This window comes from Adiantum capillus-veneris, chromosome 3 (assembly GCF_014529385.1).
Source record: "Adiantum capillus-veneris isolate H3 chromosome 3, ASM1452938v2, whole genome shotgun sequence".
NCBI classification, from domain to species: domain Eukaryota; kingdom Viridiplantae; phylum Streptophyta; class Polypodiopsida; order Polypodiales; family Pteridaceae; genus Adiantum; species Adiantum capillus-veneris.
Window position 1 is genome coordinate 150,413,652 of NC_140933.1, and position 13,153 is coordinate 150,426,804.

Sequence of the window (13,153 nt, forward strand, 5' to 3'; positions counted from 1 at the left end):
CCGATGACACGACTAACCCATAGGTGCACGTAGGCAATCTCGTTAGCTTGTCAGGCTGAGACCAATCTACACATACGCACTTTTATGATGCATCAATCACTAACCCTAGTAGAATGCAACCCACCCTATCCCTTAACTCTCACAACACAGTTTACACGTCCAATGAACTCAGAATCGCATCAAACTTACTAGGCACCATCCTCTCACTAGGACATACTTACCTATAAGTCTAATCTCACCAGATTTGAACCCTACCTATCTCGAATGCTGTCGCGATAGACCAACAGGTCATAATCCAAAAGTGGGCGAAACTTAAGTTTATCAGTATCTATGTGTAGCTAATCTCTTTCTCATTCCATGAAGCACTTGATTATTGAAAACAGACACTGTTTGTGCTACTTACAAGCAAAACAAGCTCGAGGAAGAATCGATCGCGATCAACTCGAAATGGCGAATGCGTGGCGTGGGCGCGTAGCTCTCGGAGAGACTATCGTGGTGGTGTGGTCACATCGTGAATCCGGTGAGGGAGAAGCGCGTAGCGAAGAGGATAAGACACACTCACTCTCTCTCTCTCTCTCTCTCTCAGACTCGTACGACATAGGATTAATTCAAATGTTATTCAAAAAATGGTTCTAAGGTGACTTTTATACTTTAGTCACCTTAGCTCAAAAAATGTATATGGGGTTCTCTTGCTCATGATTACAAAAGTGGGACTAATTCTGAGTCCTGACTAACTGACTAATATTTACATAATCCAGACGAATGGATCAAACTGATAAGACGTCTTTGACATAAAAAAATGGAATTTGATATGCTTTACAAATGGGCTCATTACAACAGTTGGACCATTGGGGCTCCAACACTCCCCCCTCCTAGTTCATGTCTACCACGACATGATCGTCTTTGTCTTTATTGTCGTTGTCGCCTTTCTTGAGTGATTTGTTGTAGAAACGCATCATAGCGCATAGAGTCACTTGCCATTAATGGGCCAAAATTTTTTGACTTATACATGAAGAAGCCCATGTAAAATGCTTCTTCAAATGTCTGGAGATGGTAGCTTGGCAGAAACATCAGCCGTTTGAAATAAGCATACAATACTGGCTCTGTCGGTGGCCCACTTAGATCGTATGACAATTCTGAGATGCTTCTTTCAGTATTCATATACTCTGATGTCCAGCTTTCTGAGAAGGTTGTGAGACAGGCCAAAAATGTGCGAGCTATTTTACATAGCATCTTGCAGGATAGGTCAGGAGAGCCTCTGAATTCTGCTATGGCGCCCTGTAGGGTTTTCACCATGTAAGAACCGGATATTCTCTCTCCCTCTGCTGGCCCTGGCATTACTGGATAATTCATCCATGTCCGATTTCTGCTCTGTAGTGCTTTATGTTGGCTGTAGGTGTATGTTCGGGGAGTTGGGCAAAACGTTCTGTCATTCCTCAGCTCAGGCGGTGCGTTGACTAAGTGGATCAAGTTATGAGGATGGTCCAATAGCCATTGACGCCTCCACTTTGGCTGGCTGTCCACTATTCTATTTTTCCGTTCCCTATCTTGTACTTCTCCTTCAAATACTGGCACTTGTTCTTCTTTTTCGAGCTGTCGTTGATATGTTAGAGTCTCATACTTCAGTAGAGCATAAGGTAACATAGGCGCATTCCATTCTTGCCGTAGCTCTGCTGCTGTTCTGCCCGATTTGGAAAGCCCTTGTAGCAACTCCTTTTCGAGTTGCATAGCCTTGTACCATATCATTTCTGTTTGCTTTTCCATCTGTCGGCTAGCCTCTGCTCTTCCATCTTCGTGACTGAATCTTCTTCTGTCTCTTGGTCTTTGAAATAGTGAGGAGGTACATCTATCTTTTTACTCCCATCACTAGCGTTCGTTCCATCGCTACTTTCCATTTCAGTTGTCCATACATTTTTAATTTTTAATTTCCACTCATTGTATCTCGTTTTCCATTCAATTTTCTTCATAATTGGACTACCATAGACATTCAGTTTTTCTGTTGGAACTCTTTTTTTTTGTTTGCTGGTTTTCTTAGGTTTCAACAGTCTAGACTTAAATCCTGAGTCTTTAGCAACCTTAAGAAATCTTCCTGACACTTTATCCTTAGCACAATCAACAGCATGAATGTTCATAAGGAAATGTGTCTTACCCTCAAACTCCGGCATGCGTCTCAACCTGGTTGGTGTACTGATGTGGTGTCGTTTACTCTTGTATCTTTTTTGACGTCTCTCATTTTGGTTTGGGAAATTGTAGAAGACGTCATTGTCTTGATCTTGATTATCGTCTCCCTCTGTATTTTTCGACTTCTCGTCATCCGCATTATCCTTGTTGTCACTTTGATCAGAATAATCATAAAATTCTTCTCCTTCCTGCTTGATTTCTTTAGTGGGGATGTCCACATAGCCCACTATCTTAATCTCAAGTTTCGTTTCTGTTTTATGGATCCTCGTATTCTCAGTATCTACCTCATCCTCGTCCTCCTCCACAATTTTTCTCAACATGTAGTATGGTATGATATCGTAGCCATTCTCATCACAAAATTTGGTGGGAGTGACTTCATTGACGCATACATCCAATGTAGCTAAAATTTGAGACCATTCTAGGGGTTCGAGCTTCTCTTCAGGAAAAGGTTCTCGTATATAGGCATCGTCTTCCAAGACCCTCTCTAGTGTCCTTTCATCGTGGTCAAATTCACTACATTGAGATGCCCCACACATCCATATCTCTTTTTTCTTACAAAGCCACGCTGGGACTTCTGATCCACTAATGGTGGTTGAGTCAAATTCTTCCACAGGGGTTCTCGTGACATCATGGTAGCTATGATTTTTCATGTTTACGCGTGTAGTAGTTTCAGCATGTCTTAGATACAAATAATCATACCCCCAGTCCTGCACCATTTTGAGTTGCCTCATGAGCGGCCTACCAAGGATAATTTCATAGTTGTTCTTCTTGCCGAAATCTACTATGGCAAAGGTATGTTCGTACTCTATGCCACAGGAAGATACCACGATTGCCTCAAGCAATCCTATAGGCCTTTCTATGTGCCCATCCGCCAGTTGCAATTTCATTCTAGTTGTTCGTATTGCTGGTTTTCCCCATTTTTCCCATAGCAATTTGGTCGCAATGGCAATGCCAGCTCCACTATCAAGTATTGCCTTAGTTTCTATGCCATTATACTCAACTGGTAGGGTCATGTTGCCGTCTTCACCCTCACAATACTCTCCTATCTTGTTGAGTGGCACTGGTCTAGTGTTGACTTTCTTCGGTTCTGTGTCATTAAGCTCGGTTTCGAAGAACTTAAGAGGCGTCCTTATGCCAAATTTTTCAAGACATTTGCCCACTTCCGTCCACATGCTTGGCCTAATTTTTAACAATTCTGCCAATGTGATTGTACACTTGACCGGAGTAGTCAACAAGTCTGTCAAGATTTTAGTGTCCAATTGATTTGAACCGCCTATTCTCTGAGAAGGTACTCTTTGAATTTCTGATCTTGCCCCCATATATGATGGCAAAGTTCTGAGAGATTGTGGTCTGCTATCTTCGGATGCAACTGAACCATTATCCCCTTGAAATGATTTAACATCCAAATCCCATGGAGTCTTATTCAACATTAGGCAAAATTTGGACTCACAAAGGGGCCCTTTAAGGAGTTTGACTTTACCTCTCTCTACCAAAACGGGCGCATGGATAAATTTTTACAAACAAACTCCAAAGTTGGCGGAGGTTTGACAGTTAGAATGTCCTCTTCAAGCTCTATCTACTGATATATAGCATGCCATGAGATTCCTCATATTTTAGAAGATTCTTTTTTTGATTCACCTATGATGTGACAACTCTGTCAGAATCTAAGTGAATCAAAAAAAGAATCTTCTTAAATATGAGGAATCTCATGGCATGCTATATATCAGTAGATAGAGCTTGAAGAGGACATTCTAACTGTCAAACCTCCGCCAACTTTGGAGTTTGTTTGCAAAAAATTATCCATGCGCCCGTTTTGGTAGAGAGAGGTAAAGTCAAACTCCTTAAAGGGCCCCTTTGTGAGTCCAAATTTTGCCTAATGGTTCAGCTCCGAGAAAGGCGCTGACTCGATTGTTTTTGTCTCATATTTTTCTTGAGCTTTTCGCACCGTTTCCCATAGCTCTTCAGGCCAATTTTCTTTCACAATAGGCGAATATGGTGGAAAATCTTTCAGTGATTCATCAGTGCTATTAGGTACGTCTTTTGCATCCTCTACATCCGGCAAGGATTTAATGTTTTCTATCTTGTCGGATATCCTTTGTTCGGTTTTGTGAGGTGTTTCATGGTTTGGTGGTTTGATTACTCTATCTGCCGCTTCCATAGGTGGAGGCTCCAGTAAAGCTTGTGCAGTTTCAATCAGCTGTTTGCACATCTCTAGTCTCTGTTTTCTATCTCTGGATATGGATATGTCATCCACCTTTGCTCTAGGGTCTGTCTGTTCTTCAATCTTGCTTCATATGCTTGCAAGATTGCATCTAAGGGTTCATTGATCTTATCTACCAATACCGACCCTCCTGAGCTTGCACTCTTTGATCCTTCCGTTGATTTTAGAGAGTCGAACTCTCTTTGCTATTTAAGTTGTTCTCGAGCTATCGTTAGCTCAGCTTCTACATCTTTTTGTTTTCGCTCATGTCTAGCTTTCATTTTCGCTCTTCGTTCTTTCCAAGGATTATCACGACTGACACTAGACTTGTCAGTCTTGATTTTCATCGTTACTCTTGGGCTGATTGTCATTTTTCCTTGATTGGGCTCTCGTCAAGACCTTAACAGGAATCGGAGTTTTGTTTTCTGACCCTCCACTGGACAGTAGCGCTCCCAGCATATTCAAGGTAGTTTTTGCTCCTTTGCTCGGGTTTTTAGGGCAATTAGGGATCAAGTGAGTAATTCCACACTCCGTGCAATATGCGTTGACCCTAATGATTTTGTCATGAGGGCAATCCCTCAGCCAATGGTTTCCTCCACACTTGTAGCATGGTCCTTTAGGTTGTTGAGGTGCTCCTGGAGCTCCTCTTTGTTGGTGCGCAATTCTTTGTCCGCTCATGCCTCCATTGGCTATGAACAACAGTGTTCTTTCATCCAGGCTATATCGTCCTTCTCCCGCTGCCTGTGCAGAAGTTGGTGGTCCTGTATTTCCTATCATGCTCCATGGTTCTGGTGTAGAGGGTTCGTCCTGTGGATAATAGACAGAGTTTTCCGCATATCCATTGGGCTCGTCGTAGTATGCATGCATAGGTACCAAAGCCTTCTCGTCCGACTCAGTTACTGTGGGTGTGTATCTTATGCCGACTGGTCGTAATCCTGGTAGGGGTGGTTGTTGTCCCAACACTGGTTGTGGTCTTTCTGCACCTACAGGTCCTGGTAGGTTGCCAGTCTGATATCTAGGCATCGGTTGGACTTGAGGAGATGTCGCCTGAGCTTGTGGAGCATATGGTCGTTCTCTCACATATCCCTTGTTATAATAACACTCCTCCGTTCCATGGTTTGTCCATTTTTGTTCAATCGAACACCATTTTGGTTGTTTAGCTTGTGGTTTGGAATACAAGTTAATCTTTTTAAGCACTTCCTCTACAAGCTGCTCTTGGCTTACCGCTACTTCCCCCTTCAGTGTTGTCTTAGCAGACTTGCTCCCGCTTTGTTGTGAGGAAGAATCATCGTCAAGATCCTTGAACTCACCCTCTTTGTAGACCGCACAATTGTCCACAAGGTATAGCGCTTCCTTGGTCAAATCATTCAACGTAGTGCTCCTTTTCATATGTAAGTCCTTTTGAAGATTTGCATTCGTTAGTCCTTGTATAAATATAAGCATAAGTCTGGACTGAGTTGGCAGTTCTTCCACAGGACAGAACTTAACATATCTTTTTAATCGGAGGGCGGCCTTTCGCACGGACTCTCCATCTTTCTGTTTGAATTTATGGATTTGAGAGACGGTATTATGAGCTATCCCCCTTTGTGAGAATTCCTCGATAAACTCGTCAAACACTTCCTCCATAGACTCAAAGTCTCTTCGCTCCACCGAGTCAAACCATGTAGCCGCATCATCCTCTAAGGTTAAACCGAATCCTGCAAATTGGGTAGGAAAGTCTAGCACCGCTTCAGCTCTAATTACACGCACAAAGGCTGCTACATGATCTCTTGGATCCTTGCTTCCCGTATATTTCTTGTTTACCCATTTTTGCACTTGAGAAGGTCTAATTCTACGATGGTCTCCAAATCTCATCATGGGATCTCCCCGTCCTAGTCTATATACCTCCTCTGGTCTTCTGTAGTGGCTAGGTTCTTCTCCCAATGGTGCTCCTAATCCATAATTTCTAACAGCTCTTGGGAGAGATGGTTCATCTCTCCGAACTCGTTCTCGGGGTGTTCTTCCAAGCTCAGTTGACCCCTGAGTCTTTGGCTTACTCTCTCCTTGATACTGTGCATAGAGTGGTGGTTCTTGTAAGTCCCTTAACCCTCGTGCGGTTTGATAACCCTCTCGGGTTCAGTCTTGTTCTAATGTAGCACTCTGTCGAAGCCATTCCTGCAGTGATGGGTGGGTAGCTGGTTGGTCCTGGTAGTTGGTCATCGGTGGTCGGGTAGAATGTGAGGTAGCATCATACTCTTCTGAAAAGGGATTAGTCGACTTGCTAGGGGAGTAGGTGGCTCTTGGTACCTCGTCCGGGCCATAGGTCGATGCTCCCGGAACTGTTGCCTTTTCAACCTCTTCTGGGAGAATACGTTTGTATTCTCGCCCGTATCTGTCAACAAAAACAATATCCTTCCCCATAGCAGTTTCATAAGAAAATAAGTAAAGAACCTTGTCTTTACTTAATTCATTTGGGTAGGGTTCCTTGCATTGAAAGTAAGAGACTATTCCTTCGCTTTCATGCTTGTAAATCCCTACATGCTCATTATAGGTTGGGACTCTGGTTGTTTTCTTATCATACATAAAAAGCGCTCCAGGTCGATCAATGTTAGGAGGCGGTTCTTGGGTTTCTGAAACCATTTTCCCTTTGGCCACGTTATCCCCATATCTGTTGTAATCCTCAGGGTTACTTACTATCAGATAGTGGTTTCCCTTTTCGTCTCTAAATCTATCTCCATCATCGTAGACTCGAATTATCTCTAGTCTCTGAGCCGGTCTTTCTTCAATACAGATACACTTGCGTCCCCGATAGTCAGAATAGACTAGGGCTCCCCTCGAGTTAGTTCCTTCCAAGAAGATTATAGTGAACTTGGTTTCGTTTAAAGGATGTAGGGAGGTGCTCCCCCCTGGCATTGGTCCTTCACCGTTGAAACCTACTGGTTGTTGACTCCCCATCATGAAGAAGGACTTTTCTGACGAAGTGTCAGTATCACTTTCCTCTTCAATGATTGGTGCCAATGGGTCTAGTCTCGTCTGAGTTACACTCTCTTCTGTGGACGTGGTGCTAACTTGACTTTTGACACTTTTAGCTCCCGACTTAACAAAGGCTCCTGCCCTCAAATACATAAGAATGAAAGTTTTGTTGCAAACTTAAAGCTTACCTGGACTCCTTCTTCCTGTATAGCTTTGTGATGACCTCCTTCTGGGATCTACACAAGGATGGTTAGTCTGTTCACAAGTGTTTTCCTTGAATTACCAAAAAATCTTTCAAGTATATACAGCAACCACTTAGTCAGTCTTCTGGTGGTCCAATTTCAATGATGAAATGATGGCTGGGATCTATATAGAGAGTATGTTCTAGCAGTATAGTCACAAAATGCAAAAAATGTCTGACTCACTACTTCCTTAGTCTATCGCGATAGACTGACAGTTTTCTCAGCACAAGTCAGTTCAAAATTGTGACTTTACCCTTGGGTTCCAGTTACCCTCTATAGCCTATCCCTCAAGTTTTGTGAAGTTTGGACACTTGGGTTGGGTTTTGGTCCCTTTTTAGTATTTCAGTCAGAGCTTGATTCTCTATCTGACCCTCAGATTGACCTTTAGTGATCTAAATGCCTTGAATTTTGGTGTGTCTGCTATTTAGGCCCTGATAAAGCTCTCCCTAGGGAAAATTTGAAAGAAAAGTTCCCCATCAGAAAGTTCCTTGGTCTATCGCGATAGACTGAGCTCTTTCTTCATTTTCAGCTATTTTTCCAAAGTTTTCCCCACAGTTAGTTTAGTCTCCCCTTGTGTAGTGCATTGACCAATTTTGGCACTGTTTGGACATCTGGTCAAAGACTTCTTGCCCTTGTCTCTAAATCCAGACTCCAAACACCAGTTTTGAAGTTTTGGGGTCAAAAATGGTGTTCAAATTCACTCAATTTTTGTGAGTACCCTTGTATTGATGTGTTAAGCTTGTGGTGTAAGGGTTTTTTGGTTGTTGCTAGACAAACACCACCTTCACCAGTCTATCGCGATAGACCAGGAAGTGAGCAATAGGGACTCAATTTTTTGTCTATTTTTGCATAGTCTTGTTCCCTGTGCCCATACAATTCTATCCCCCAAGTTTTGTGAAGTTTGGACTTATTTTAACCTCAAACTCAAGCACTTCAAAAATTTCACTTTTCTCTAACAATTCACAACTCCATTGCACTTAAAGTGATGCAAATTTGATGACACTGCATCTTAAACTTGTGCACATCAGTCATACCTCATGACACAGTCAGTTTACCCTTGGCTAATGGTTATATCTCATCTTGGCCTCTTTTAGGTTCACTTAGTGTTTCCTTATGACAATCACCTGTTTTTTTTTTCTTTTGTTGGTTTTGGTCACAATTTTTATGTTTTCTCGAGTGTTGAATCATAAATTTCAATGTCGACTCTTTTCACCCCTTTCAAGGGTATATGAGGTGGGTTTTGCTTTCAAGGCAAGCAAACAGCCTTATTGTTTCTTCTTTTTGTTTGTTTTTTGCGGTTTTACAGCGTTTTTCTACTCTATTTCTTCACAAGTATAACAAGCACTCAAAACCAAAAACCATAACTCCTCATTGTCCTATTTAACTAAATCTAACTAGTCGCAGACCCTCTGCAAGACACAGGCTTCCTGGCTATCCACTAGACCTCAGGATACTCTATCGTGGATCTTGTTCTAAAAGTTTAAGCTCTCTCTAGTCAAAACTAAAGTAAGCTAACCATCACATGAGTGACGTAGATCTCCCTACTTAAGGTCTTGTGTCCCCGGCAACGGCGCCAATGTTTTAGGGCTTAACTACTCCCCTGTTCATACTCACGAGCACGACACAGACAACATACTTATCATCCGATGACACGACTAACCCGTAGGTGCACGTAGGCAATCTCGTTAGCTTGTCAGGCTGAGACCAATCTACACATACGCACTTTTATGATGCATCAATCACTAACCCTGGTAGAATGCAACCCACCCTATCCCTTAACTCTCACAACACAGTTTACACGTCCAATGAACTCAGAATCGCATCAAACTTACTAGGCACCATCCTCTCACTAGGACATACTTTCCTATAAGTCTAATCTCACCAGATTTGAACCCTAGCTATCTCGAATGCTGTCGCGATAGACCAACAGGTCATAATCCAAAAGTGGGCGAAACTTAAGTTTATCAATATCTATGTGTAGCTAATCTCTTTCTCATTCCATGAAGCACTTGATTATTGAAAACAGACACCGTTTGTGCTACTTACAAGCAAAACAAGCTCGAGGAAGAATCGATCGCGATCAACTCGAAATGGCGAATGCGTGGCGTGGGCGCGTAGCTCTCGGAGAGACTATCGCGGTGGTGTGGTCGCGTCGTGAATCTGGTGAGGGAGAAGCGCGTAGCGAAGAGGATAAGACACACTCAGTTTCTCTCTCTCTCTCTCTCTCTCTCTCAGACTCGTACAACACAGGATTAATTCAAATGGTTCTAAGGTGACTTTTATACTTTAGTCACCTTAGCTCAAAAAATGTACAAGGGGTTCTCTTGCTCATGATTACAAAAGTGGGAATAATTCTGAGTCCTGACTAACTGACTAATATTTACATAATCCAGACGAATGGATCAAACTGATAAGACGTCTTTGACATTAAAAAATGGAATTTGATATGCTTTACAAATGGGCTCATTACAACAGTTGGACCAATGGGGCTCCAACAAACATGTCAGCCTATCCTTTAGCTTTCGCACAAAGTAGGGCTTCTCTGATTTAAAAGCACGAAGCTGGATTGCTACATCCAGATTGGCATCCTTGAAACGTTGGTAGAGCTCAGCCTGCATTCCACAACAAGAAAGCTTGAATGACGAAGAAATCATGTGTCAAAGCTACCCATTAGCTAAGCTACCCATTAGCTATCAATAGTAAGTTGTAGCTATTAATAGCTATCAGAAGCTATGAAATCAAAATCACTAGCTATAAATATCTATAGAAAAAAGCTATCATTATCTATCAAATACCCATAAAGTAGAAATCACTTGCTATAAATAGCTATCAAAAGCTATCAAACAGCTATTATTAGCTTTCGTATACAATCACTAACTATAAATTATCTTTCACCTAAAGAAAACACCTGATCATTCACTATCAATAGCTATTACTATCAATAGCTATCAGGGAGCTACCAATAGCTATCAAATGGCAATTATCAAAATCAATAGCTATAACTAGCTATGAAATATCTAAGAACCTCTATCAATAGTTGAGAGGTAGGTCTCACTAGCTATAAACAGCTATTAAAGATCTGTCAATAGTTATCTACTTCACCTACCAATAGAAACCACATAGAAATCACTAAACACTAGCTATGAAATAGCAATCACTAGCTATGAAAAGCTATTATAGTTATCAAAGAGCTATTATTAGCTATCGAGTAGCAATCACTAGCGATAAAGTAGCTTTGGCTATGAAATAGCAAACACTAGCTATGAGATATCTATCAAAAAGCTATCAATAGCTATAAAACAAGCATTATCTATGAATAGCTGCCAATAGCTAGCTATCAATAGCTATCCAATAGCAGTCAATAGCTATGAAACAACCACTAGCTGGGAAAATCTATCAAATAGCAGTTACCAAAGAGCTACCAAAGAGCTATCAAGTAGTAGTTATGAACATCAATAGCTATCTATAAAATAGCTATCAAATAGTAAACACTAGCTATCAAATAGCTATCATTAGCTATTATAGTTATCAAAGGCTATTCTAGTAGCTATCGTGTAGCAATCACTAGCTATGGAATAGCTTTGGCTATGAAATAGCAGCAAATACTAGCTATGAGATAACTATCAAATAGTTATCAATAGCTATGAAACAAGAAGCACTAGCTATGAACAACTATCAATATCTATCAAACAGCAATCACTAGCTATGAAATAACTTTAACTAAAGAAAATACTTGATTATTAGCTATTGATAGCAATCACTAGGTATAAAATGGCAATCATCGGCTATGAAATATCTATTATTTAGCTATCAAATACCAATAAATGGCTATAAAATAGCAATTGCTAGCTATGAATAGCTATCGGTAGCTATCAAAGAGCTACCAATAGCTATCAAATAGAAATTACTACATATAAAATATCTTTCAAATAGCAATCACTAGCCATGAATAGCTATCAAACAGCTTTGACTAGTTATGAAATACATCATCCTAAAGAAAATACTTGATTATTAGCTATCAATAGTCATCACTAGCCATAGAATGTCATTGACTAGCTATAAAATATCTTGATTACCTATTAAAAAGAAAATTTTGGCTATAAAATAGCAATCACAAGCCATGAACAGCTATCAATTGCTATCAAAGAGCTATCAAGAGACATTTTATAAAAATCACTAGCTATAAAATAGTTTCACCTAAGGCAAATACCTGATCAATAGCTATTACACAACTGCTAATAACAGAACAGTTATTAGTATCTATTGCTATTAACAAGTAGGTAATTACAAAAATAGTCATTATTGGCTATCAATATCAATACCAATCAGATAGCCTAGCAGAAGTTATGTAACAACACATAGCTACCGGTCAAACTTTGACGGCTATCAACTGGCCAATATGGTGAACAACTATGATATATATTTGACTAGTTATAAGATGGTACAACATAGCTAGTGGGTGGCTATGAAGTAAACTGCATTTGATAGCTATTAGCGTGGTAAGAGTTATCTATAAAACACGGATAGCTACCAGCCAAAATTTGACAGCTATCAACTAGCCATTGCCAAAGAATAATAACTATAACGAACAGCCATGAAACACATAATTGGCAGCAAAACATATAGATAATGGTCAATAATTGGTAGCTAAACCCTGGCAATAGCTATGTAAATAATTCAAATAGTTGTGCAGTCGAAAAGCTTCTACTCGGCAAGAGTATCTAACAAATACGAAAAGCCACTACATGGCATACACTTTCTTCCATACCTGTGATACTTCCAATAAATGGATGGGATGTTCGATATACTCCTTCCGACGAATTCTCTTTCGACATATGTCTTTTTTGTTGGGGGATACATGAGTCTCAAGCATCCAAAAGTTGACTATTAGCTCCTTTACCTCTTCAGGTATGCGAGTTTTTTGAAGACTCCGATGACATGTGGCAAAGGACAAAGTGGTCTTCTCAGTTTGTTGGAGTAGCCGATTCTTGGCTCCATACAAGTTCCTTCTATGAATAGAAAGTAGCTTGGAGACAAAATCATAACATTAAGGCCTTGTGCCTCCTCTGGGTTTTTTGAGTTCAGAAGCAGCATCATGGTAGACCTCTTGAGGAACATCTCATCTTCAGTTTGTGGCCTCTTCAAGTCTTGAAGTGTGTTCCGAATATTTCCTATCAGTGTATCTGCAAAACAGGGTGTTGATGCTTTGTCGTTCTGGATATCTTTCAGCGAAGGGTGCTGAATCATCCGATTGAAGATGTCTTTCTTAGTGTCCATGTCCATTCCACTTGTGCTTTGAAGTACATATCGTGCAATCCCTTTCGCTATCTTTTCTCTTTTTTCATTCTCGACGTTTTTGCACAGCCCTGTGCCTTTGTTAAGTCTTCTATTCCTTGGGTTGCTTCATTCTCTTCTCTTTGAACAACCAAACCTACATCTGCTCTTCTCTTAAACCGGGGGCTCTTTGTTCTCTCTTGCGGAAAGCTTCATATTCCCTGATTACCATTGCCTGCTTCAAGTTGGAATGAACCAACCATAAAAAACATAACACGGTGACTTATTTACAATCATCAGCTAA

The 13,153-nt window shown here is 40.8% G+C and overlaps 1 pseudogene; it reads right to left on the reverse strand.

Annotated features, from left to right (window-relative positions):
* Positions 1 to 12,316: 12,316 nt before the first annotated feature.
* Positions 12,317 to 12,858, reverse strand: LOC147461936 (uncharacterized; annotated as a pseudogene).
* Positions 12,859 to 13,153: the final 295 nt, after the last annotated feature.